Below are 25,139 nucleotides of genomic sequence, written 5' to 3'. Positions count from 1 at the left end.
TATTCGCTCACGTCTACGTAACTTGAGCTACGTAACTTGAACTTCTATACATCTCGCTTGCACTAATATTAGTGCAAGCGAGATGTATAGAAAGTAAGTTCGCTTATACTCGCATATGCGAGTATAAGCGAGATGCATAGAAAGTAAGTCACGTAGACGTGAGCGAATGTGTCAATGTCAAAACTGGTGGTAGCCGTACTGGTCAAAAGGCACATACAGATTAATAAACCGAGCGAAACGAAAGCATGAATGACGGCTAACTGGTGTGATTCCAATATCATTCAAATATCTGTTTGATGCCAGCTGCACGTTCGAATTGACCTGATAGTCAGAGGTGCAATCGTAGGCACAAACGGGCAATTATTTCACTTTACCCTATGGTAGCCCGACCTACATTGATTGATCTACATTTGAGGGTGGGCCCTGATCTGGCGTACCAAAGAATAGCTAAGCCAAAGGCGTAACGGGTCCGCCACTACATTACGCGACTAGCGACGGCGGCAGGGACAACTATAGGTGGGAACGAAAAATTCGATCGCTGTGTCTCGCTCCAACCTATGGTTATCGCTGCCGCCGTCGCAAGTCGCTCAATGTCGTGGCCAAGCCGTAAAGCGACATTTGGGTGGCGACTGCAGCAGCATTACTGTTGCAGCGTTGACACGGACAGGCATTCTCCTTAAGAGGAGCACTCTCCTTAGTGGTCATTTTTCCATATAAACGTTCTCGAAAATTTCCTTTATGTATTTTGGCCCTAGATGAGTATTTTTATTTGAGTTTAATATTACCAGTATCTGTGTCTGTATGTTTTGCTTTTATTCATATTCTTGTTTTTATTAGAACTACATAGGTTACTTTAAATAACGCTAAAAACGGCCATATAAATGCGCCGCAAACAGACGCCTAGCCAGGCGTGGCTCACTCCGCGATTTCGTTGCTTTGCTACAAGTAGCTTAAAGTCCATCCGATCGGTCCTAATTTTGGGGTTTGCCATAAGCCGCGCGTGGCCCTGTCGCCACCTAGCGGCCATATCTGTGCTGATCGTAACAGACGCGTTTTGTTAGAGAGTGAGTCTTCTGTACCTAGTACTATTATTTATTCTGTGGCCTAGCATACAAAATCGGCAACAATAAACGCAAAAATCTAAACGGCCAGACACAGATAATTTCTTTATCATTCTGTTCCCAAAATTTCGTTACGATTGGTTTAGTTTTGGAGGAGGAAAATGTCGAGAACGAAACCTGGATTTATGAGATTTTTACGCAGGATTTTTCGCCTAAGCTTCAGTCCTTTTCGCACTAATTTTAGGAGTCGTCCCCGTCAGGGAAACGGAGATATTTATCTAAAATTCTCAAATCTGAGAAGGGGCTCAGCTAATATATCCTCTTAATAAAATTAGTGGTGAATTGAACGTTCTAATCGCAACAGTAATGCTGCAAATCAACGCAATTTATCGGGGTAACTGACAGTGACAGCGCCGGTGTCGACGCTGCAGCAGGAACGATGTAACAATATAATATATTGACTATCAAAGAAACCGCAGCTACGAAACGAAACAGTTTACCATAACGTAAAAAAATATTTTTAGCGTAAGTGTCTAACAATACAAAAAACGCTACGATTTTATACATAATACCAACCCATATTAACCCAAACCGGCCTTTCCGCGAAAAAAATATTTTGATCTATTTCAACAACCGAGGCTCCTCGTAAATGCGAATGGGAGGGTTAAATCCCATTATTTTATGGCACATGTAAAGCGAATTTATAGAGGTAGGCCCAGGGTCATATTTTGTTATGTTCCTATAATTCTAGACGATGGCCGATTTGGCTTCAGCTCGCCCGTTATGCGATGTTAACCTTTCAAAGTGTTGAACTTTGAAGAAAACTGACTGGGAGCAGATGGCCTGAGTTTGTTAGGATTCTTCAGTACGTCATCAGTTTTACGGCAATATTGTGTAAAATTATTTGAAACACTTTGGCAAGCAGAATTCTAATAAGATACTTTACCAGTTTCGGGTTACGTTGTGCCTGTGCCTTTTTAGGATTCCGTGCCCAAAGGGTAAATACGGGACCCTATTACAAAGACTTCGCTGTCAGTCTGTCCGTCCGTCTGTCTGTCACCAGGCTTATGAAGGCAGACTTATGAACCGTGATAGCTAGGCAGTTGAAATTTACAAGCAGAGTTGAGTTGAAAAGTCGAAGGCACAAGGCGCGGTAGGTCACCAATGCGTTGGTCAGACCTAGTCAAAAGTGCATTCAATGAACCACTCCCTGAATGTACAAGAAGGGCTACAGTACGGGAGGAATGGCGACGGATTGTGAAGCTTGCCACCGGCCCTGACATGACGACCACGACCACTCTGACAAGAGTGTGACGACGAAGAAGAAGAATACCTGATGAGCCGAAATGTGTGAAATAACCAATTTCGGAGCTAGTTCCAAAGAAAAAGTTAGAGTTAGTCAGCATTACTTATGGGTCACATTTACTTCGCGAAGTATGGCTAAGGGGTAGATAGAACACGCTCTAAAAATACCAGATATTGGCTGATCGCCAGTTACTTCACCGCTATTTAATAAAATCGGAAGCATCTTTGAAATTCTTACCGTCCCATTTTGAATAATCCCAAAAGTTGATCAGTGAAGTTTAGTTAATAAACAAAAGATGGCAGCAAATGTTGCGAACTTCGGAGTGCAAGCATCAGTAGGCCCGGAAGACGGACAGCGACGTGGTGTCGAGAAGTTTCATTTAATTAAAAACAACTTTCAAACCGTGTGCTTTGGGAGGAAAAACGGGGCGGAGCAGACGAGCGGGCTATAAAGCAATGCGACTTAGGGCCACTTGCACCATTCACTAACCCGGGGTTAAGCAGTTATACCTGGAGTTACCATGGTTGCCAGTTCAACTTGATACTGGGTTAACGGTTTAACCGGTTAACCCCGGGTTAATGGAATGGTGCAAGTGGCGCTTAGCCATGCAGCACGAATGCAGTAGTGTCGCTATATACAGTGAAACCTGGTTAAGTGGGACCTGGATAAGTGAGAAACCTCTATAGCTGGGACTCATGGTGCGGTCCCGACACTTTAGCACTGAATTACCTCTGTTAGTGAGATAAAACGAACCTCTATAACTGGGATTAGTTGTTGTGATTGTATAGTCACATTTACCTCTATAATTGAGACAGAGAGTGTATTTTACCTCTTTTACTGAGACTATATTTATAAGATTACATTTCCCTAATTGTTATTTAGAATTTTATAAAAATGGACCTCTGTATCTGAGATAACGTCAATCTATGACCTCTTTAACTTGGATTTTAGTGATCAATTTCCGTATTCTTACTAACTCTTAGTCTATCCACATATTCCGCATTTGCTTAATTGTGTCTAAACGACTTCAAGTTTTATTTAGTTACTGTATGTAGTTAAGACTATCGAAACGAAAGCTGAAATCTTGATATGTAATACGAATAAACAAATTTTCATTTCATAAATTTCTAAGACGCAATGAAGTCCGTATCAAATTTAATTTTATTTTAAAATATCTATCCATTGGAGAATCACTCAAAACAAATCCAAAGAAATATTTAAACAGACTTAAAAAATATTTCGGGACAAGGATTATTTTACCTTATTTATTTTTAAAGATAATTACAAATACCTTATTAACCACCTCTATAACTGAAATATACTCTATTCTCACCTCTATTAATGGAACCGTCTGTAAATGAGACAGAAATTTATTTGTACCTGGCTAACTGAGAGCCTGGGTAAGTGGAATACCTCTTTAAGTGAGACAAATCTGCTCGTCCCTTGAAATCTCACTTATCCAGGTTTCACTGTATATCGGAGCGGCCAAGATGCTCATAAACATCTGAACGCGCCTCTCTTGTCAAAGCGTTAGAGTGCATGTTCAGATATTTTTGAGCACCTTGAGCGCTCCGATAATCTGATGGCGACTGTACATATCGCTTGTAAAATAAAACGTCGTCGTGACACCTAGTGATCACTAGGAGACTTGTTAATATTAGCTTGAATAGTATTAAACTGTAGGAAAAAGTTTGTAGAAACTTATAATGCCCATCAGTATATATACAGTGAAACCTGGTTAAGTGGGACCTGGATAAGTGAGAAACCTCTATAGCTGGGACTCATGGTGCGGTCCCGACACTTTAGCACTGAATTACCTCTGTTAGTGAGATAAAACGAACCTCTATAACTGGGATTAGTTGTTGTGATTTTATAGTCACATTTACCTCTATAATTGAGACAGAGATTGTATTTTACCTCTTTTACTGAGACTATATTTATAAGATTACAATTTTCTTATTTGTTTTTTAGAATTTTATAGGAATTGACCTCTGTATCTGAGATAACGTCAATCTATGACCTCTCTAACTTGGACTTTATTGATCAATTTCCATGTTCTTACTAACTCTTAGTTTATCCACAAATTCCGCATATGCTTAATTGTGTCTAAACGACTTCAAGTTTGATTTAGTTTTTTATGTAAGTAGTTAAAACTATCGAAACGAAAGCTGAAACCTTGATAAGTAACACTAACAAACAAATTTTCATTTATTAAATTTCTAAGACGCAATGAAATCCGTATCAAATTTAATGTAATTTTAAAATATCTATCCTTTGGAGAATCATTCAAAATAAATTCAAAGAAATATTTACACAGACTTAAAAAATATTTAGGGACAAGGATTATTGTACCTTATTTATTTTTAAAGATAATTACAAAATACCTTATTTACCACCTCTATAACTGAAATATACTCTATTCTAACCTCTATTAATGGAACCCTCTGTAAATGAGACAGAAATTTATTTGTACCTGGCTAACTGAGAGCCTGGGTAAGTGGAATACCTCTTTAAGTGAGACAAATCTGCTCGTCCCTTGAGGTCTCACTTATCCAGGTTTCACTGTATATATATATAATTAACAAAACAATAAAAATACTCTTCTCTCCGTTTAGTGTTTACAGTAAAAAAAAACACTAAGCTCTTATCAATGCTATAGCAATGACAATGACAAAAAATCGGCAATCAGAGAAATCGGAAAACAGGTTGTACTGTCAGCTGATAGGAGTCAAGTTAGCTAATTTTATATCGTGTTTGTGTGTGTGTGTGTGTTGTCAAGCATTATCTATGCTATTTTTTTGTTAGCTTATTTTAGTGCCCCACTGCTGAGCAAAGCCCACTCGGCCCACTCTTTTTGATCTACTGGAAATATGTATTATATGATCTGTGGAATACCTAATAATTTAGCGACAAACGCCCATCGACAAGTCAAAAAGGTGTCGAGATGACAGATGCGAACGAATAATTACGTGATTATTTCCATTCATAATTATAAGTTTCGGTTGGCGTTATCAATAAAGTTCAATTTAGTAAAAGTCAATCACTCTCTCAAGCTCATTTTAACTAGATAGTAAAAACGTACATCTGTATTTATAATTTAACTTTACGACACAATTATTCGTATAGCACATTACTCAGTTTAATCTTGAGTAATATGACAGAAACGAACGAATAATTACGTGATTATGTCCATTCATTATTATAAGTTTCGGTTGGCATTATCAATAAAGTTCAATTTAGTAAAAATCAATCACTCTCTCAAGCTCATTTTAACTGGATAGAAAAAACGTACTTCTGTATTTATAATTTAACTCTACGACACAATTATTCGTATAGCACATTATTCAGTTTAATCTTGAGTAATATGTTTACAGGTTTAAAGTGTTTAAACGATTACTTACAGCGTCTAAAAAACGCGGCGTCTCACCCGCCCGTTAGCAATGTCCGCACGTGCCGCTGCATCCTGCAAGGAATGGCGCACGCACCGCCTGCATTCTGCATAACGCCGAGATATTGTGCTTTTTTAATTTTTCACCCCCACCGCGCCATATGTGACGTTATTATTGTGCTCGAGGTATAATATTGCTCTCTAGAATTGGAATGTTTATTGAAAATAACCTTTGTATCTTTTTACCGTGCACACGACAATGGCACAGTCTAAAAAACCAATACAGACTACAGACATTCGACGAAGCCGTCTAGACTTGGCAAACGTGCGGGGTGCGAGGGGCGAAGGGTTTGTCGCGCGCACCCGAGCTGCATGCATCGCCATTGTTAGCAGCTCGGTACTACTTACAGGGCTAGCGTGTCTTATAATAAGTCAAGTGTAAGTCTTGGGCAGTTGTGTAAAAGTCCGTGACAACCCTACTGTATTCTTGTGCGGTGTCGGTATTTACGCAATCAAACTGTTAATTTTTACACTGTGACAATGGTGTTCGGAACATTTAGGAGGCGTGTGTGAGGCCGAAGGCGACATGTAGAGGCCCTTTCGATAATTTAATATTTGCAATGGGTACACCGAGCCGATGGTGCCTTTGCCCGTGACGTGGAACATGGAACGCACGCATGTGTGATATTATAATAGATTTTTATGGTGTCAATAAACAACCGGCTTGAGCTTACTGCAGGTGCAGAACTAGGTTGATTTGTGTAAAATTGTCCTATAATATTTGTGTATATATTTATTTATTAGGGTTATCGAAGATTCGAAGTAAACGTACTTACCAAAACAGCCGAATCCAAATGTTTTCGCAACTCATTAAAATAAAATAAAAATAGCCTTTATTTCTATTATTACCTTACAATAACTTGTATTTAGTTACTTTATCCTTAAACAGTTGTAATTACTTATACAAATTATTCAATTAAACTAAACTTTAACCATTATTTATAATATAATAGTAGTCGCCTCTGTGGCGTAGGCCTCCCCAATGCATCTCCACATATCTCTATCGCGGGCCTTTTGCATCCAGTTGTCGCCAACTGTTTCGTTAAATATATCCCTCTATCTTTTCCTCGGATGTCCTTTATTTCTACTACCATCATACGGAAACCATTCTGTCAGCCATTCTGTCAGCAATTTCGCAACTCATTAATTACAGTACAAATGGACTGTAAAAACGTTACGTTTATAAGAAAGTAAGAATTCCCAACTTCAAGTTCATCGCTCAAGCCATCTCAACTGGAACACCACGTTTTTGAAGCTCGCTTCAAAAATCCTCAACTTACAAGGAAATTAAACTAATTGAAAAACTTTTCTAATTATCGCCTTTACAGATACTTGGAGTAAATCGCCTTAAGGGTAAACAACACCTCAGGAATCCGCCCCGGAGAGCCCGGGATCACAGTGAGGCACAAGTGACGAGAGGAAGCGATTTTAAAATTTCACTCTACAAAGTATGCCAAATGCAAAGCGGTTTCAAAGTGATTAGAAGACGACGGGAAATCTTCCAGTCAATATCAACTAAACAAAATCAGTAGGATAGCATTGTTGTACAAGTTTCTCAGAAAATATGTATTAACGTGGTTGCTTCTACTTAACAACACCTTTTAAAAAACATTACAATAAAAATATAAGTCGTGACGATGAGACAGCAGATATATTTTTTGTGAATGATTTTCAGTACTGTAAGTAATGAAAAACTAAGTTAAGATAAATAAGACAATGAACACTTTTGGTTTGTCGGTTGGAGTTAGATCCACATCACACATAATATTGTGGTGACCCACAGACCACATCAACTACAGTACTAGACGGAGCACATTAGTCAATCGAGGTCACCACACATATGCTCTCCCGTACAAAATTTAGTAAGGCAGAGGTTCTTTAGAGGTGTTGTGGGTTATTATAGTATAAAATAGTGTGTAATACAACTCTATTGTGCTGCTGGACTCGTAGCATTTTACAAGTAAAATTGAACATATGTGTGGTGACCTCGTGCTCTTTGTAAACGCTTCATAATGCGGTGTCTGTGTAGTATGTGTGGTGACCACTAGTCTTAAAGGTGACATTCGGATGGCAACTGTAGCTTCATTACTTTTGCGGCATTATTCTTGGTGCATTACTGCTCTCACGTCAAGGCTACTCTTACTCTTTATTTTGTAGTTTTAGTGATCTCTGCCAACATAACTTCTCTCTATACAACATAATTTATGTATATGAAGTGTACAAACGCAAATAAGATTTAAGAATCCACCCGCTCTCGTCTTATGCCTTACGCATCTTTCAAATCTTTTTAAGCCCCAGCATTAGCACTGCATCTTAAAATTGAATAAAAATCACATTAGGCCCAACTTCCAGACACTGCATCCGGGCTGGATGAAACAATGAATTCCTCTCATAAAGATTAAGCATTCAAGTCATTTAGATGCAGATAGAGCCGTAGTTTGTTTTGTGAAGTTAAATTTTATTGTAGTGTTATTTTAGGTTGAAAAGTAGAGGGGATTATGCAGACAAATCTCCCCCATGGATGTTGAGGGTTACAAATTCTGATGGAACGTTTTAAGGTGCGTTTTAGATTTAGACCATCCGTGAAATGTGTTGGTGATTCCACCGATATCACGATATTGACGATGTCATTTATCTATGACAACCCAAGCCGATCTGGTACCAGCGCGCGTGAGACTTTCACAGAGTTGAAGTAAATAAATACCAATGTTTTATAAATATGGCCGTGGGTTCAAACCCCGGCTCGTACCAATGGGTTTTTCGGAAGTTATGTACGAAATATCATTTCATATTTACCAGCCGCTTTTCGGTGAAGGAAAACATCGTGAGGAAACCTGGCTAATCCCAATATGGTCTAGTTTACCCTCTGGGTTAGAAGGTCAGATGGCAGTCGCTTCCGTAAAAACTAGTGCCTACGCCCATTCTCGGGACTAGTTGCCAAGCGGACCCCAGGCTCCCATGAGCCGTGGCAGAAGGCCGAGATAGCGCGATGAAGATGGATGGTTTTATAAATACGCCACCTGGCAATATAATTCGTCGTGATGAATGTATATATACTGTCTGCATCCAATAAGAACCTTTTTTGATGATAAATATTAGGATTTCGAGCTTCATCGTATTATATTTTTAAGAAATAAATGATAATTGATAAATCTAAAATACCTACAAATTAAAATGATACATAGGTATATGTAATTATTAAAATACCTACATAAAATACGCTGATAGAGGACTAATTTCACATCTGGCAATTGTCACTGTCACACTTATATGGAAGAGTGATAGAGATACACAAAGCGATTCGATGGCGAAGCGCGAGCGATCGTCACCTTGGCTAAGCCGCCTGTTCCGTGGAAGGAATAATGTTCTGCCTGAAGAAAGGAGAGGCTGGAGGTTTATTTTAAAATGAATACGTAATCAAGAAACCTTGCGGTAAGCCCCAAATTACTTCAAAGTAAGGCATAAAACTTTGAGTGCTCACTCCATACATGGCTACCCTATCTTACGTATGTATTAATATCAAAGGTATACGGGAGGTATCGTAAAACTTATTATAAAGAAGTTTTTACCCATGTGTTTACTTTAAGATTACTTATTTGTCTATGCATTAAGGTAAGTTGCCAAAACTGCAATAGGGAATATTAGGCAAAGCTCTGCGTAGGTGGCACAACTCGCACATACAGTAAACAAACATCAATGACACATCATGCGTCACTACGTCAATCACATGGCCTACCGTGAAACACGATAATCGAAAGTTCGGTTTCTGCCTCTCTATCACTCTTGCATATTCGAGCGAGAAAGAGGCAGATAACTTAAATTAGATTTTCGCGTTTACCGGTAGGCCCTTGTTAACAAACCGCCTTGATGCATCAATGTCATATTTTATTGTCTGTCAAAACTTGTCAAAAAACAGTTTAAGGCACAGTATGTATAAGTTAGTCTATGAATTTACTATAGTCGGTAGTGCTGCACTCTGGCGATAGAACATTGCAGTAATATCCCCTGTAGACAAAACTTTGTTCTTGTTTAGGTACATTTAGTTTTCTCCTTCGAAATCTAATATTGGCGATTAGATAATAAAACATCTGCAAAAATATTACTTGTTTGAATTTTTAATTAAAATGTGTTTCATCGCCACAATTTAAAAATCAATACTAATTTCCCAGCCATGCCGAAAAATTCACATCACATCACTGCACCGAGCTCATTTATTATTCATCGAAAAGGCGACATCCAAAAAACCCAACTAAGGAGGTCGTTAAGTAAATTAATACGAGTATAAAACATGATTAAAAAAATTACGTCGACAGTCCAGGGGTGGGCGAAACCGGAGGGCGCATCCCTTGTGTATGAATGGATGCTTTCTTCATGGCACCGACAGCATTATCAATTCGGTTGTCAAAACAAATCTCAAGCCGAAATCATCTTTAACTTTATTAGATTAAAGCTCCCCTCCTTTTCTACGGTGCTTGTTTAAAAGTTTGTAATTGTATATGCCAAGTTTACCTTCAAGTGCTATAAGTTCTAATGTCCCTCTACGGTTTAATATAACTTGCCCGGGGGTGAAACAATGAAAATGTTAATGTAGGAGCACACGATGCTATATTTATTTTTAACTTCTGCTGTTTAATAGGGTAGTTTTCGTTATGGTCTGCCGTGTAGTAGGAAGACAATTGGATCTGATTTATTGCTGCTTCCGATGCAGAGGACGCTCCTTTACAAAAACACTGTCTCAAACTATTTACAGATGTATTTTCTCGGAAACGTTCGTATTTGTCATGCTACTTCAGCCAACGACAGTACTTTTTGTACCGTGACTGACTGAAATAGCAAGACACGTTCGTTTCCGTGAAAATACGAAGGAAAACAATTATGCATACATCTGTAATAGGGATGCTTCAACAGGGAGACATTAGCTATCTCTTTTAATTTTGTAATAAATACTACTTTTTTAATCAGTTTGTTATCTGAACTTCGAATTAATTATTCCAAGCCCTTCGTACATAACTGTACCTACTTATACAGTTAAACAAGAATAAATACAAATTACTTATTCAAAATAAACAAGGGACGAAATTTCAACCGCGACAGACCCGTTTTGCATACAAATAATTTACGCAGTGCAGTCATTTTAAGACTAAACAAGCGCTTAGGACAATAAGCGATGTAACATTGAAGCTGATATTATATTTTCTTAGTAATTTGTTTAGTTCATGCTACGCCACTTAAAAAGTAGCATGAGAGAAGGATATGGCCGGCGAATTGGACTTTGATGATAAAAATTAGGAGACAAAGTGCCTATTTGTTTATGACCAGTCAAAAATGTAAAAATTTACGCAACTACAATCTTGCATACATACTACATTATTTGGTACAAACTCCAAAGTTCGTCCGTTTAAAATGCCAAGCCAATATAACCGAAATCGACTATAATGTACTATTGTTATACTATCGTTAACAATTTACACTGAAAGTACTAAAATCCTCGCTAAAAGTGAAAAGCCAAATTTCCCTTTCTGGAAACAATGGTTCATACAGGTCAGTATTATGTTTTCACGTCCGCTAGCCACCTGTCATTGTGACGTTGAAACAAGGAACTGGGTCACGGTGGCTAGCTTAGAAAAGCTTTTCAAACGCTGATATTATAATCCAGCTGGATAAAAAACTTTTGAGGACATCGGGCGACTTTCCTGTGCACAATGTAAAAGTTGACGATTTGGGTGCATTTTTGTAAGACGTTCATCATACTTTTGAAGTAGCAGAAGTTTAGACTATTAGTATAGAAAATTAGACTTTAAACGCAGTTTAGTTATTATATGTAAACGTTACACTTTTTTTGCAAATAAATAATTGTTTGTTTATGATGTCCACCGGAAAGTCACATACCCTTGTTCCAAAAAATGATTCTGACCCAGCTGGATGTAAATATTTTTACAAAAAAAAACAGTTTTTAACCGAGTTGAATTGAGTCTCAAAAAGCCACCTACATTTGATTCGTTACGACCAAATGAAAAAAACCGGGCAAGTGCGAGTCGGACTCGCGCACGAAGGGTTCCGTACCATAATGCAAAAAAAACGGAAAAAATGCAAAAAGAAAACGGTCACCCATCCAAGTACTGACCACGCCCGACGGTGCTTAACTTTGGTCAAAAATCACGTTTGCTGTATGGGAGCCCCACTTAAATCTTTATTTTATTCTGTTTTTAGTATTTGTTGTTATAGCGGCAACAGAAATACATCATCTGTGAAAATTTCAACTGGTGACAGACAGACGGACGGACGGACGGACGGACGGACGGACGGACAGCGAAGTCTTAGTAATAGGGTCCCGTTTTACCCTTTGGGTACGGAACCCTAAAAAAATGCCTCGAACGAAATTAAACAGCTGAAGCAGATATCGCTATATGGCCTCGAACATTATTCGGTAATGTTATTTTTCCATGCGGTTTTCACCTGGTGATTCTTGAGGAAGGTTTAGATGTCCAATTTGTTAACCCGTGCGATGCCGGGGCCGGTCGCTACTTAGTAGCTATGTAGGTATATTATGTTTCTAAAGTGATGATATTTCGATTAATGGAGCGATCATATTTAACTAAACGGTATCTTAATTGATTCATAAACCTCCAATATACTTTCTTTCATCTACCAAAATTAACTCCGAACTCGCCTAAGATTAACATAATCAAATATCTTAATAAACCCGTTTCCATGCTCAAAGAATTTCCTCTTTTTCAGTATGTGCCAGGTATGCGTGTCACGCTGCATATTGCTGCGGTCCCTCGTTCCAAAACCTCTTATCTAATCCGCCATCTCGCTGTAAGAGCAACCTTATGTACTACCGAATATAGTATATATTAAAATAGAGGGAAATATTACATGTGAGGATGGGTAAATAATAAAGGATATTGCAGCATGTAATGCATTAACGCTGTGTGCAAGTTTAATATGAGATCGGTTTTTGCGCGTGCTAGTGAATAAATAGGAATCCGATGCATTAGTAATATATTTATAATGCGAACCAAAGTGCAAAACATCCTTATATTTATGACAATGTAGTTTCTTAGTTAGTTTGTGTTCGTAAGTGGCTCTATTTTGAATAATTCTTTTCTAAATATTTTGATGCAGACCGCAATTTTCTATAGGTACTCTTTACATGTAGTATAGGTAATTAGGTCTTGCCTCTTGAATTGACTTTTATACTTATTCGTCATAATTCTTACAAAAACAATTGTGTTACCAAAAATTACCTCAAATAGTTACATACATACATACATACATATAATCACGCCTATTTCCCGGAGGGGTAGGCAGAGACCACGGATTTCCACTTGCTACGATCCTGACATACCTCTTTCGCTTCCTTCACTTTCATAACATTCCTCATACACGCTCGTCGGTTTAGGGTGCTCTTGACCTGGCCTTTCTTCAGGATTTCCCCGATCTGATCAGAGAAAGTCCGCCGACGTCTACCCCTTCCAACTCCCACTTCCACTTCTCCCTTATTCACTCATTCTTTCCACATGTCCAAACCATCTCAACATACCTTTCTCAATTTTTTTCTCAAATAGTTAAGTAAAATGAAACTTTGTCCTACAGCAAAAAATACAGATTCGAAACGGGGCATTAACAAATAGTTGATAGTGAATTTCTGAACAGAAAAATCTCGATTAGTCGCCCGGTGGATGGCCAAATACGTCGCCCGGGGACATCACAAACGGTGACAATTTTATTTTACAACCAATTTTTCCGTTGACTTGTTGTTCATTTGTTTATCTTTACAACTGTCACGCTTCGTATGGAAGAAAAAAGTAAAAATTTTAGGAGCGCCTTTTTTTTATTTGGTTGTAGGACTTGTAGGGAATAAATATCATTGATTTTTGTTGAATTCAATCGGCATTTTGGTTGAAATACTTTAATAGCATGCGTGAAATGCGTCTCTAACTTTAATTTTGCTATAGTTCTAAAGAATCAATGTATGTATATTTTAATATATGAATGAATTCATAAAATGCTACATTATGACAGTGGTTGGTTGTTGACGGTTTCAGCCGTTCAACGAAAAGAAACGTTTACTTTGAGGTCGTCATAGTTGAAAAACTAGTTGATTTGTCGATTAATTGATTTCGTAAACTTTGACTTGTGTACCTATTAGTTGTTTCCGTTAACTAGCTTTTTCTTCATCTTCGTTTGACGCGCACCGCACTCTCCGTCTCGTTCTCTCTTATTCCGATTTTCACCAAGATTCACCAAGGATTGAGTTTGCTCCTTGATACCGCAGAGGTGCTATTAGGTAACCTATACAAGTTAACACTGTGATGCTGTGTTACATACGATTAATTATTGTTTTAATTAATACATAAAATGGTAGCTTTATGCACGCCTCTCTTGTAATGAATAGAAGTTGCACGTTGTATTTTGACATTGGTATGGGTCGATTAAAGTAAAGCGATTGTTGTGCTGGAACAGAAATGGGCAGCTAAAGTTGTACCAAAATTTTTTGTGTTATGATTGGGACTTTTTATATTATTTCTACTCAGAAACACGAGCTTTTTCCATTTTTACTGAAAAAAAGGAGTCCCCAAAATTTTTGGTCCGTTTGGTTACGGTTTTCAATACAACCTTCTATGACCATAACAAAACGGACAACAAAAAATTGTATGATTTTGGGGACACTTTTTTTTCTTGTATGAGGATCGAAAGAGCTCGTGGTTCTGAGTGGAAATAATATAAAAATTCCAAAATACAACTTCAAATATAAATGCCCAAATATGACCGAATATTAAATCTTTTTCGTCTACAAAATGCTGTCCAACATATAGAGCGACCGTTCGCCCAACTCAAAAAGAATGCAAATAAAATCGAATTAAGGATGCGTCACTTTATTCGTTTGCTCAGCTATTTGGTTAGGCCTTTGTAATATCTTTATGTTGTGAGAATCGTTTTGAGAATTCTTCTGTGTACGAATAATGTATGAATCGAAAATCGTCGTGAAAATATTTGTAGGTTGCTTGACTGAGCTAAATTAATTGACGACATAGATTATAGATGACGTTTTACAATTACGTTACGTTACGTATACGTTTTAAGGGACTGGCTTAAAGGGTTTTTAGAGTTCCGTACCCAAAGGGTAAAAGCGGGACCCTGTTACTAAGACTCCGCTGTCCGTCTGTCCGTCCGTCATGCTGTATCTCATGAGCCGTAATATGCTGCATGTTGCTGCTATAACAACAAATACTAAAAACAAAATAAAATCTATATTTAAGTAGGGCTCCTATGCAACAAACGTGATTTTTTGTCGTTTTTTGCGTAATTGTACGGAACTATTCGTGCGCGAGTCCGACTCGCACTTGGTCGGTTTTTTTCCGATTTATTTCCTTACAACCATATAATTTACCACATTTTGTGCGTTAACATATTTTTAATCGCGTGTATGCTCCTGAATTAGAATGCGTACCGTAAGTGGCGTTCTCGTTCTGTATGCCGACACGAGGATTTGCATATGTATAAGGAATAGATTGAAATTCCCCATAAGAGGGAAATTTTTACGCATACATTAGGAAATCCTCAGCTGTGGCGGTGTTGAGTTCCGTTTATATGCTAGGGGGACTTTGAATGAGCTGTTTGAGAGAGAGAGAGAGAGCGTTTATTCGAGGCAAAATAAAAGAAGAAAACAACACGTAACGTAACTTAACATAAAAGCCATGTTTTATTTAGAGCAATTATTAGATTACTTTAGGTATGTGGTGTAAAGAAATTATATAGATATTCATTGGCTATTTGTGACTGGGAGGACTGGAAAGAGAGAGGGGAGGCCTTTGCCCAGCAGTGGGACACACACATGGGCTAGAAAAAAAAAAAAAATGGTGACTTGACATATTTTTAAAATCATTTAAAAATATCAATTGCTCTTATAATTAATTGTAATGTAATTAAAACCTACCTAAAAGTATGATTGGAATGAAGTGACGTTTTTAGACGATATATATGTTTGTTTATCTATTTTCATTCTAAACTTATCTAAAAAGCTATTGGGATAATTCTCCGATATATATTTCATTTTGCTTGAACTCAAATACACACTGAAGTAATTTCGATAGGTATTAATGCAGTATGTATAAGTATACATACAGGATGCAGTCGATAGTGATCACATTTAATGTTTGTCCATTACAAAATTTATAGAAATAAATAGACGTACAAAATAAGGTACTAGTGGCAATTATTTTTCTCAAGGGTAACGTTAGCCCCGTGCATTGACGTATTATATCTATGGACTGGCCTTACGGGCACTAAAAATGGTACTAGTTCAGCGGTGTGACTCACCAATTCGAGCCAATCGCGCAGCCTAACGCAGCTAGTTGCGACCAATCGCGCACGTGATGCGAACTCATCAACCAATCGCGTGCGTGATGCGAACTCATCAACCAATCGCGTTGTAACGGTGTCACACCGCTGTACTGGCCCCATTCTTATTGCCCGTAAGGCCAGTCCTGAGATTTTATACGTCAATGGCGCCGTGTCGTTTAAATACCCTTTTTCTTTTTAATGTGCGAGTGTGAACTATTTATTAACCACAATTTCTTGTTTCAGGTACCTATTTATATCATTTGAGGATCGGTACGTATACCTAAATGATTTCAGGTGAGCTAGCACAAATGAATCAAATGAGTGAATCATAATATCTAGTTATGTGTGCATGACAAAATGATTAAATAATTCTGTCTTATAACCGTCCAAATATAATGTAAAAAATATTACTTTAATTAACAATATAAATATTTTCTTTAAAATAGTTAAATACAACCGCTTATATTTAACCTACTTAATAAATCAAAGTAGGTACTTTCTCTTTTTCTCTCGAAGAAGGAAAAAAAAATACACGACTTACGTTCAATCCATTCGTGCCAGCTGTGTTGGTTGTGCCACTATATAGTGCCGCCTACGAAAATTAATCATTAAAAATGTATATTATTGACTTAAGTAAATCTATTATAAATATAAATAAACTGCTATTAAGTATACTATTGTTTATTAAAAATTGTGCAACGTATAAAATGTCATACTGTATACCTGGTAAGTACGTACGTGTATGCTAACGATTACAGGGTTAAATAATATTTAAACGCCTGCACTGAACCCGCTATCTGCTGTGTCCAGTCCATTGGGTCCGTAATTCCGATTACCCCCTCAAAGGTCAGCGACCCCGGCAGCCCTTTCCCATCCCCTACCTGCGACCTTTGTGATTTTTACATTATATTTTACTGTCAATGGCTTAAAGGTTTTGGGCAATAGTATGTATTATTTATATGCGTTTTTCTATTTTGCTTTTCTATTAATGCATCCAGGGAAGGAACCCGAGTACTGTAAATTCAGGTAACGTCAACCGGGGCAAATAGAGATGGCTGGGGTGAATAGGGTCAAAACTTAAAATGTGATTACCTGACAATTTCTTAAAAATACCCACACAAATTGAATCATTCGATTAAAAATAACAATAGATTTTTTATGATACAATTGTGTGGGTAGTTATTAAGAAATAGTCAGATAAATCACATTTTAAGTTTTGACCCTATTCACCCCAGCTATCCCTATTCACCCCATTGTGACCCTATCGTCCAATTTTAAGGTTGAGTATTGACAAGCCCTTAGGTGAATATTAGTATACTTAGTTTACCCCACTTTTTTATATAAAATCTTTAGCCGTGGCTAAGCGGGCTAAGTAGGAACAAAAGTCATAATGACCTTACAGCACCTACAGCAGAATAAATTTTATTTAAGGTGTCATTCGGATGTCAACTGCAGTTCCATCACTGTTGCGGCATCGTAGTTGCCGCCGCTGTATCTCTCAATTCTTCTTCTTCTCCCTGCCCTTATCCCACGTTATGTGGGGTCGGCACAACACGTTTTCTTCTCCCATCCTCCTTTCTCTTTCGTCACCTCAGCACTCAATCCTTTCTTTTTTTTTTTAGATTAATTTATTTTTTATTGAAAATTACATGATATTTAACAATGTCACAATGTTTCCAAATAACATGAATTCACAAAAAGATCGTCAGATTGTAAACAATAATAATAATACATTAAAATAATTAAAAAATAAGTAAAAATTATAAAACAATCAAATAATCATAATAAAAAATAAACGTAATAGTCAAATACAGTAAAATAAAATATCAGAGAGCGTAATAAACGTACTAAATACAATGTCAAAATATTACCTATGTATGTCAAAATAAAGCGGTCAAAATGTATATGTTGCAGTCAAAAGTGTGAACTGGTCAAAAGAACTTTTAACCAACAAAAACAGGCAAAACTGCTTTTGACTGAGCATGTTGGTCAAAAGTAGTTTTACCTGAAAATCATACCTATTTCTGGCAGCAGTTTCGATTTTTGGACGTAGCAAAAAAAATAACCCTAACCTACCTATCTCTGGGAACAGTTTCGTTTTTAGGGCGTAGCAAAAAAAAAATAACCCTAACCTACCTATTTCTGGGAGTACTTTTGACTGATAGTAACAGTCACAATTACTATTAACCAATGATTTTCAGGTAAAACTACTTTTGACCAACATGCTCAGTCAGAAGCAGTTTTGCCTGTTTTTGTCGGTTAAATGTTCTTTTGACCAGTTCACACTTTTGACTGCGACATATATATATAGATAGGGCACCCTAGTAAATATAATGTCAGAATAAATAACAATATTGCAAAGTCAAATTAAAATAAAATTCCCAATTAATATTAAAATTCTTTCTCATATCCTCTTTCACATCTCTCAATTTTCGTCACTCATTTTGTCAAGGAAATTGACAGATACAGCGGCAGCAACAACGACGCCGCGGCTGCAGTTGAAATCCGAACGTCACCTTTAGGGTAACACTCCATTTCTGACCGCATCTACACTACTAGTACGAACGCGTCGGTGTTATTGTCAATTTCCATAGTAAAATGAATGGTAGTGCTGCTATCGTTGGAAATGGATTGTCACCTTTATCTTTATGGAGTAAAATAATTTACTATCTTTCTTTTACTGTTAAAGAGAATGTGAAATTATCTGAAAAAGTCACATGATCGTCTGACTGTCCAGAAACCGATTGAAAATATAATGCTTTAAAACTCCCTTTGTTTTGTTGAATGCCAAATTACAAATGGCTTGGCATTTTACAAAGGTGATGTGCTAAAATATCCCTAAACGCTAGCAAACATAATTTATTTACCTAAATAGAATACATGTATAGGTATTGCAGTGTGTTATTATACCTACTAAAATCATTGAATATCAGATTTGCCTAAAATTATGAAAAATAATACCAATATTGAACATGAATAGGTATCGGTATTTATTCCTTATATTATTCAAGTTATTTAAAATAATATGCGAAATTATAAAGAAACTAGTAAAGTTGTATATTGCCGATATTCGTCCGCTGCATTCGTGTCCTCTAAACTTTACAGGAGTTTAGAGTCTAAAGTGTTGTATAAAAGCATTTCCTCGCGCTTGACTCGCGCACGGAAATTATAGGCAAAAATAACACAATAATAAACCTTAACACCTACAGAAAACACCTCAAAGACTCAAAAAAGAACAAACGTCTACCGAATAGCATGTTACTTATGCCCTTATTCTTAAGAAGAATAGCGAGGTTACATTGTTCGCATAAATGGGTGTTATTCTTTTATTGGAAAGACAAAAGGCTCTTGCCCTCAAAGCGCCCATGTTTATATAAACGGCCTTGTTTTACACAGAACGTCAATCGATAGTACAGAATACGCGTCAGTTGAGACCTTCTTTAGAAGCAGCGCTGGTAGTGCCCCAGGCTTGAAGAGGCGATTATGATCTCAAGATCGATCTTAGATCGAAGAACGCTTGTACATGTCTAATGCATTGTCTTCGAGTTTTGCGACGTCCATTGTTCTGGGGCCTCAAGAAACTAGGAAAGATAAACTATGAAAGGACTAATCAAGAAAATGACTTTACAACCATTTCTATCGGAAATGATTTCTCGCTTTTTTCACAACCATTTTTTTTTCTTTTAACTTTCTTCCCTCTTTATTTTTTTGTAAGATAACTGGCACATTTGTACCTATTTATTAAAATTTCAGAAGCAGTTAAACGTTTGAAGAAAAAAACTTGAAAAAAAATTTGACTTTGTCTGTAGAATATTAATATTAAATTACTCCCATTCTTGTAGTAGAGATAAATGAACATCGTCCATTCGTTCCCATTCGTTAACCGACTTAACGTAGCAAAGGTATTCCTCAAAAAAGTCTACTTTGTCGGAGACGTGGCGCGTATGTCATCTACGACGAGCCTACGAGTAGGTAGGTACAGTAAAGTAATTTAATAACCTAGAAATCTATATTGTATACCGTTGAATTTCCAGATAAGTTATCAAATATTATCATGCTAAATATCGGCTTCTTAGAGTTCTTAGCTTTAGCAGAAGGGTTTAAATCCGACAGTTTTCTGGAATACCCCGAAAGTAATTCCAGAACTTCCCTACCATTTCTTGTCTTCGAGTATGTTTTCTAACACCTCTCCCCTTCTCTAGCAACATCTCTTGATTGTATAAGAAAACGTTCGTTGCCAATGATGCTATTGTGCTAACACATTAAAGTATATCTTAGGGGGGGAATAAGGGCGTTTAGGTCCTTATACTTAAGTGGAGCCGGGTGTTACGAGCCACGCTAAAAGGATCACATGTCCGTACAGGTTAAAAGGAGATATATAACCTTTTAGAACTGTGGTAGTACTAGCGAGTTGTTTCAAGTGGAGGGGACGGATGTTTATACACAAAATAACGGGCTTAAATAAAGAGGAAGGTGAAAATGTATGGAGTATTGGCTTATTAAGGAACTAGTATTACTAGTAGCAACTGAATAAATCTTTACAATTTTGATTCCGATTGGAACAAATAGATTTTCAATAAATGAAGAAGTCATACTTTCCTTAGTACCTACTTATAGTATTTTCACATAGATTGGGCAGCTGTCATCTCAATTCATGTTTTGCATATTTTGCGCTTTAAACTTATAAATTGTATGGAGATGAAAGCTCCACCGTACCCAAGCTGTGTGAAAAATACAGTACAGAAAGTTACATGCAAATAAAAATTAGAGCCCGTAACAATTGGGATACTTACCGGTCTTTAACTTATTGTTTTCTTACCATTTCTTGTATTATTTTCGCAAGTTAAGCTTAAGTAACCCCATTTTGAACCACGTTACACTTTGTAGTGGCTAATTCCGTCATATGTACTATTCCGTCCACGAGCGTATATTTCTTTGATAATCAATCGCAGAAAAAAAACCATTTGCTTTTGATTGCTGAAACTAAAAGCAATAGTTGCTTTGTCGGTGAAATTATCAATTTTGTTCGTCGTTCGAGAAAAACGCTAGTGGACGGAATAGCCCCTATGACGTAATTTGCCACATTTTTTTAAAAACAGTTATCCATTAATACATATATTCTTAAACATGTAACATAGTGCGGTAACCCACCTATAGTTTTTATGGGTGACGAATGTTTTATAAAATTATCCACCATCAACTTTAAAGGCAATAAAAAGTAATAAAAACACCCCAAGCTCACTCATCCATATGTTTCGTGTCCTCTATAAAAACCTTAGAGCCGATTAACTCATAACACTAAAGAGCTATCGAGCCAAGTGGGGGTGAAACGGAGGTGAAGATGGGGTTAAAACAAAAGCCAACCCCATCGTTATTGGTTGCTCACTTTGAGGGAATATGCTGGATTTTAAATTGAAATAAACTAAGGGCTACAGCGAGGGTGTCTTGTTTAAAGTTAACAAGTGTAGTGCAATTGTATTTATTGAATTATACAACAAAGTGGGTTAAATTTACAAGCCGCAATTTTTATCACTACATCTTATAGAACAATGTCCCCCGCCGCGTCTGTCTGTTATAAAACCTTTTAGGTGATTTTTGGTGTGGGAATGTTTTACACTAGCCATAAAATTTGTAAAATCTGTTAAAACAGATAGTGTTTTATTTAACATTTCTAAACTCATTTGGAGCTTGGTAATTATTTTACAATAAACAAAGTCATAAATACATGAAATCATTCCCGCACCAAAAACCATGCTGATAAACTATATATACAATACACAAATAAAAATACTAGCATAGCAATAAAGCGGGTTTTTTTTACCCAAAATTTACTGGCTGATGAAGTCGAATTTGTCCTAATCTGAACTATTGACACCAGTACGGATATGATGGTCGTTCTTGTCTACGTGACAGCGTGATAAAACGGCGTCTGTCACTCTCTATCCCACGGTGTTAAAAAGTGACAGTTATTTTATCACGTGGATAAAGATGGATAAAGCTATCCATAATACGCCGGCAGAGGTACACGCTTAACGAAGGCAGCCGGCTATACCTGATTGGCAATCGAAAAAGACACAGACTATGAAGATGAGTTTTAACAAGCACAGAAACAAAAATTGGTAGGTTTCTATTTATTTTATTGTTTTAATAAATAAATATTAGGGGCGATCTTACACAGATCAACCTAGACCCAAACTAAGCATAGTTTGTACTATGGCTGCTAGGCAACGATATAGGTACATACTTACATACATAGAAAATATCCATGACTCAGGAACAAATATTTGTGTTCATCACACAAATAAATGCCCGTACCGGGATTCGAACCCAGGACCATCGGCTTTACAGGCAGGGTGACTTCCCACTAGATCAGACCGGTCGTCGATTAGTCATTGACCAAGCAAAGACGCTATAATTTTAAACCAAAACTTAAAAATTAACGCTTAACCCAACATAACTAGCCCATAAAGAACTTAAGTTACGATTATCTGCAGTCATTCCCAATCTAGAGTCAATTTCGCAAAGCGATGCCACATAAAAGTTCTCAGAACCGTAACAATCATAGCGGATTCGGTGGAAGTGGGCCGCAAATGTCAAAATAAACCTTTTAACAGCGGTCGGTGGCATAAAAATATTAAGTTTATTGGACAGTTAGCCTTAACAGCGGTAATATCGTCTAACGTTTTTTTTTTTCTAAACGACGCCGCCCTTAATGGGCCGTAGGTCGGCAGTGATTTGAGGAATACCGAAGTAAAACATAATATTATATCTATTACCGTAAAACGGGGTGAAAAGACACGATTTTCAACTTCAAGGACGATTTTCGCCAATAAACCAAATGATAAAAGTAAAAATTTTGATATCAGTTTTTGAGTCATGGTTAGTTCTTCAATTTTGCATTTGTGAAATAATTTTTTTTTCTACCCAATTCAGAGAAAATCAAAGAAAACTACCTGTTTTCTCCATATCCTTAAAACGGGGTCGATAGACACAAGAAAGGGGTGAATAGAAATATTAAGTTTTAGTTGTCATAGGCATCGAATTTGGTAATTATTAGGTATGTTGATACTCTATTGGCAAATGGTATATATATCTGTTAAACAACTATTTCACACAAAATTATTTTTTCGTATCTTTTAACCCCCAAGGCGTGTCTTTACACCCCTTTGTTGTATCTAATCACCCCCTATAGCGTAACTATTCACCTCATATGCGTGTCCACTGACCCCTTCATCCCGCGATTTCTGTTGACCCCGTTTTACGGTACTACATATTATAATATGACTATTCAATTCTTTATTTATACGATTTAAAATAGGTAAATTTATATTACTTTCTTGGGTTTTAGTTTTAATTTTACCCAAAAATTAAGGCATAAGTACCTATCCAGTAGCCGTAAATTCGCTGGTGATATTTAAAAGGAAAATGACATACGGATATTACGAACGAAATCAAAGAAGATTTTTATCAAATTTTACTTTGAAACGCATTTTTATTTTGAATTTAATGAATATCCTCTCCAAGCTTTAATACTGCCTTGCTTATGGTTCCTTTTATTGACTTGTTTTTTGTATAAGTAATAAATAACTCAAAAAAATGTTTATTACATTAATTATGTATGTTAAATTTCAGATTAGCTTTAGTGATTGGTAGTACCGCCCACAATCTCTCTGCTTTGCCTTAAGGTTGACTGGTAGAGAATGCTTTTGGCATTAAGTCCGCCTTTTGTACGATAAGTTTTCTTTTGTGCAATAAAGTTTAAATAAATTAATTAATTAATTATACAAATTAAAATAAAAACCTGTTTCAAAATATGTCACAAGCGTCGAATAGACGCAGTTTTGCCAATAAAACGATCCCAGTTGATATTTTACTCCAGCACACCCGAGCCCGCTGTCAGGTTATATCATTAAGCCGGAATTATGACGCCATCGCGCTATACGACCAGTTATCGGTTAATGATATGGAAACAGCGCATGACTCAATCGGTAAAGTTTAATGTAAATATTTGGTAGGTTTCCTGCTGCAAATTTATCCATGTATACATCATGGATGGATGGATGGATGGATGGATGGATGGATGGATGGATGGATGGATGGATGGATGGATGGATGGATGGATGGATGGATAGATGGATGGATGGATGGATGGATGGATGGATGGATGGATGGATGGATGGATGGATGGATGGATGGATGGATGGATGGATGGATGGATGGATGGATGGATGGATGGATGGATGGATGGATGGATGGATGGATGGATGGATGGATGGATGGATGGATGGATGGATGGATGGATGGATGGATGGATGGATGGATGGATGGATGGATGGATGGATGGATGGATGGATGGATGGATGGATGGATGGATGGATGGATGGATGGATGGATGGATGGATGGATGGATGGATGGATGGATGGATGGATGGATGGATGGATGGATGGATGGATGGATGGATGGATGGATGGATGGACGGATGGATGCAGCTTTACGGTTTCTATAAATGGCAAAACAATTATTTTTATATATTAAATCGGTTCATTTTTCAAATCCTGGATAGGGCATTTATTTTGTGATAAGCACGAATATTTGTTCCTGAGTGTTTTCTATGTATTTATAAATATTTATATGTACCTATTATTTAAGTATATCGTTGTCTAAGTACCTACAATACAAGCCTTAATGAGTGTGGGGCTTAGTCAATTTGTGTGATAACTTCATATAATATTTGTTAATTTTATCTATTTTTACAAAAATCTTACTCGTTACTATTATTCAGTCTCTCTCGATAATTATTTTGTAATTTTTAAAACAATTATTTGTTAACAAGAGTTAGATAATGTAAAAAGTCAGTTTACATTGTCAGGCAGTCAACGTTGTAATTTAACTTTTTTAGTACAAATATAAAATCTTAGTACAAATATAAAAGCAAATCTTAAAAAACCGTCCAAGTGCGAGTCGGACTCGCGT

At 36.9% G+C, this 25,139-nt stretch overlaps 1 protein-coding gene and 1 long non-coding RNA gene across 2 annotated transcripts in view; both read left to right on the top strand.

The window, feature by feature from the left end:
• Nucleotides 1–4,948, top strand: part of LOC134806468 (uncharacterized) — a 108,183-nt gene extending 103,235 nt beyond the window's left edge. Inside the window, exons 2-3 of the long non-coding RNA XR_010146533.1 lie at nt 2,993–3,414; nt 4,499–4,948. This is a non-coding gene — a long non-coding RNA (uncharacterized LOC134806468). The remainder of the gene's footprint in view (nt 1–2,992; nt 3,415–4,498) is intronic.
• Nucleotides 1–25,139, top strand: part of LOC134806382 (teneurin-m) — a 693,234-nt gene that overhangs the window by 198,677 nt on the left and 469,418 nt on the right. The window lies entirely within an intron of this gene.

Source organism: Cydia splendana, chromosome 3, assembly GCF_910591565.1.
Source record: "Cydia splendana chromosome 3, ilCydSple1.2, whole genome shotgun sequence".
Lineage (NCBI taxonomy): Eukaryota > Metazoa > Arthropoda > Insecta > Lepidoptera > Tortricidae > Cydia > Cydia splendana.
The sequence above is the reverse complement of the archived record's forward strand: the minus strand, read 5'-3'. Positions and strand labels throughout refer to the sequence as shown.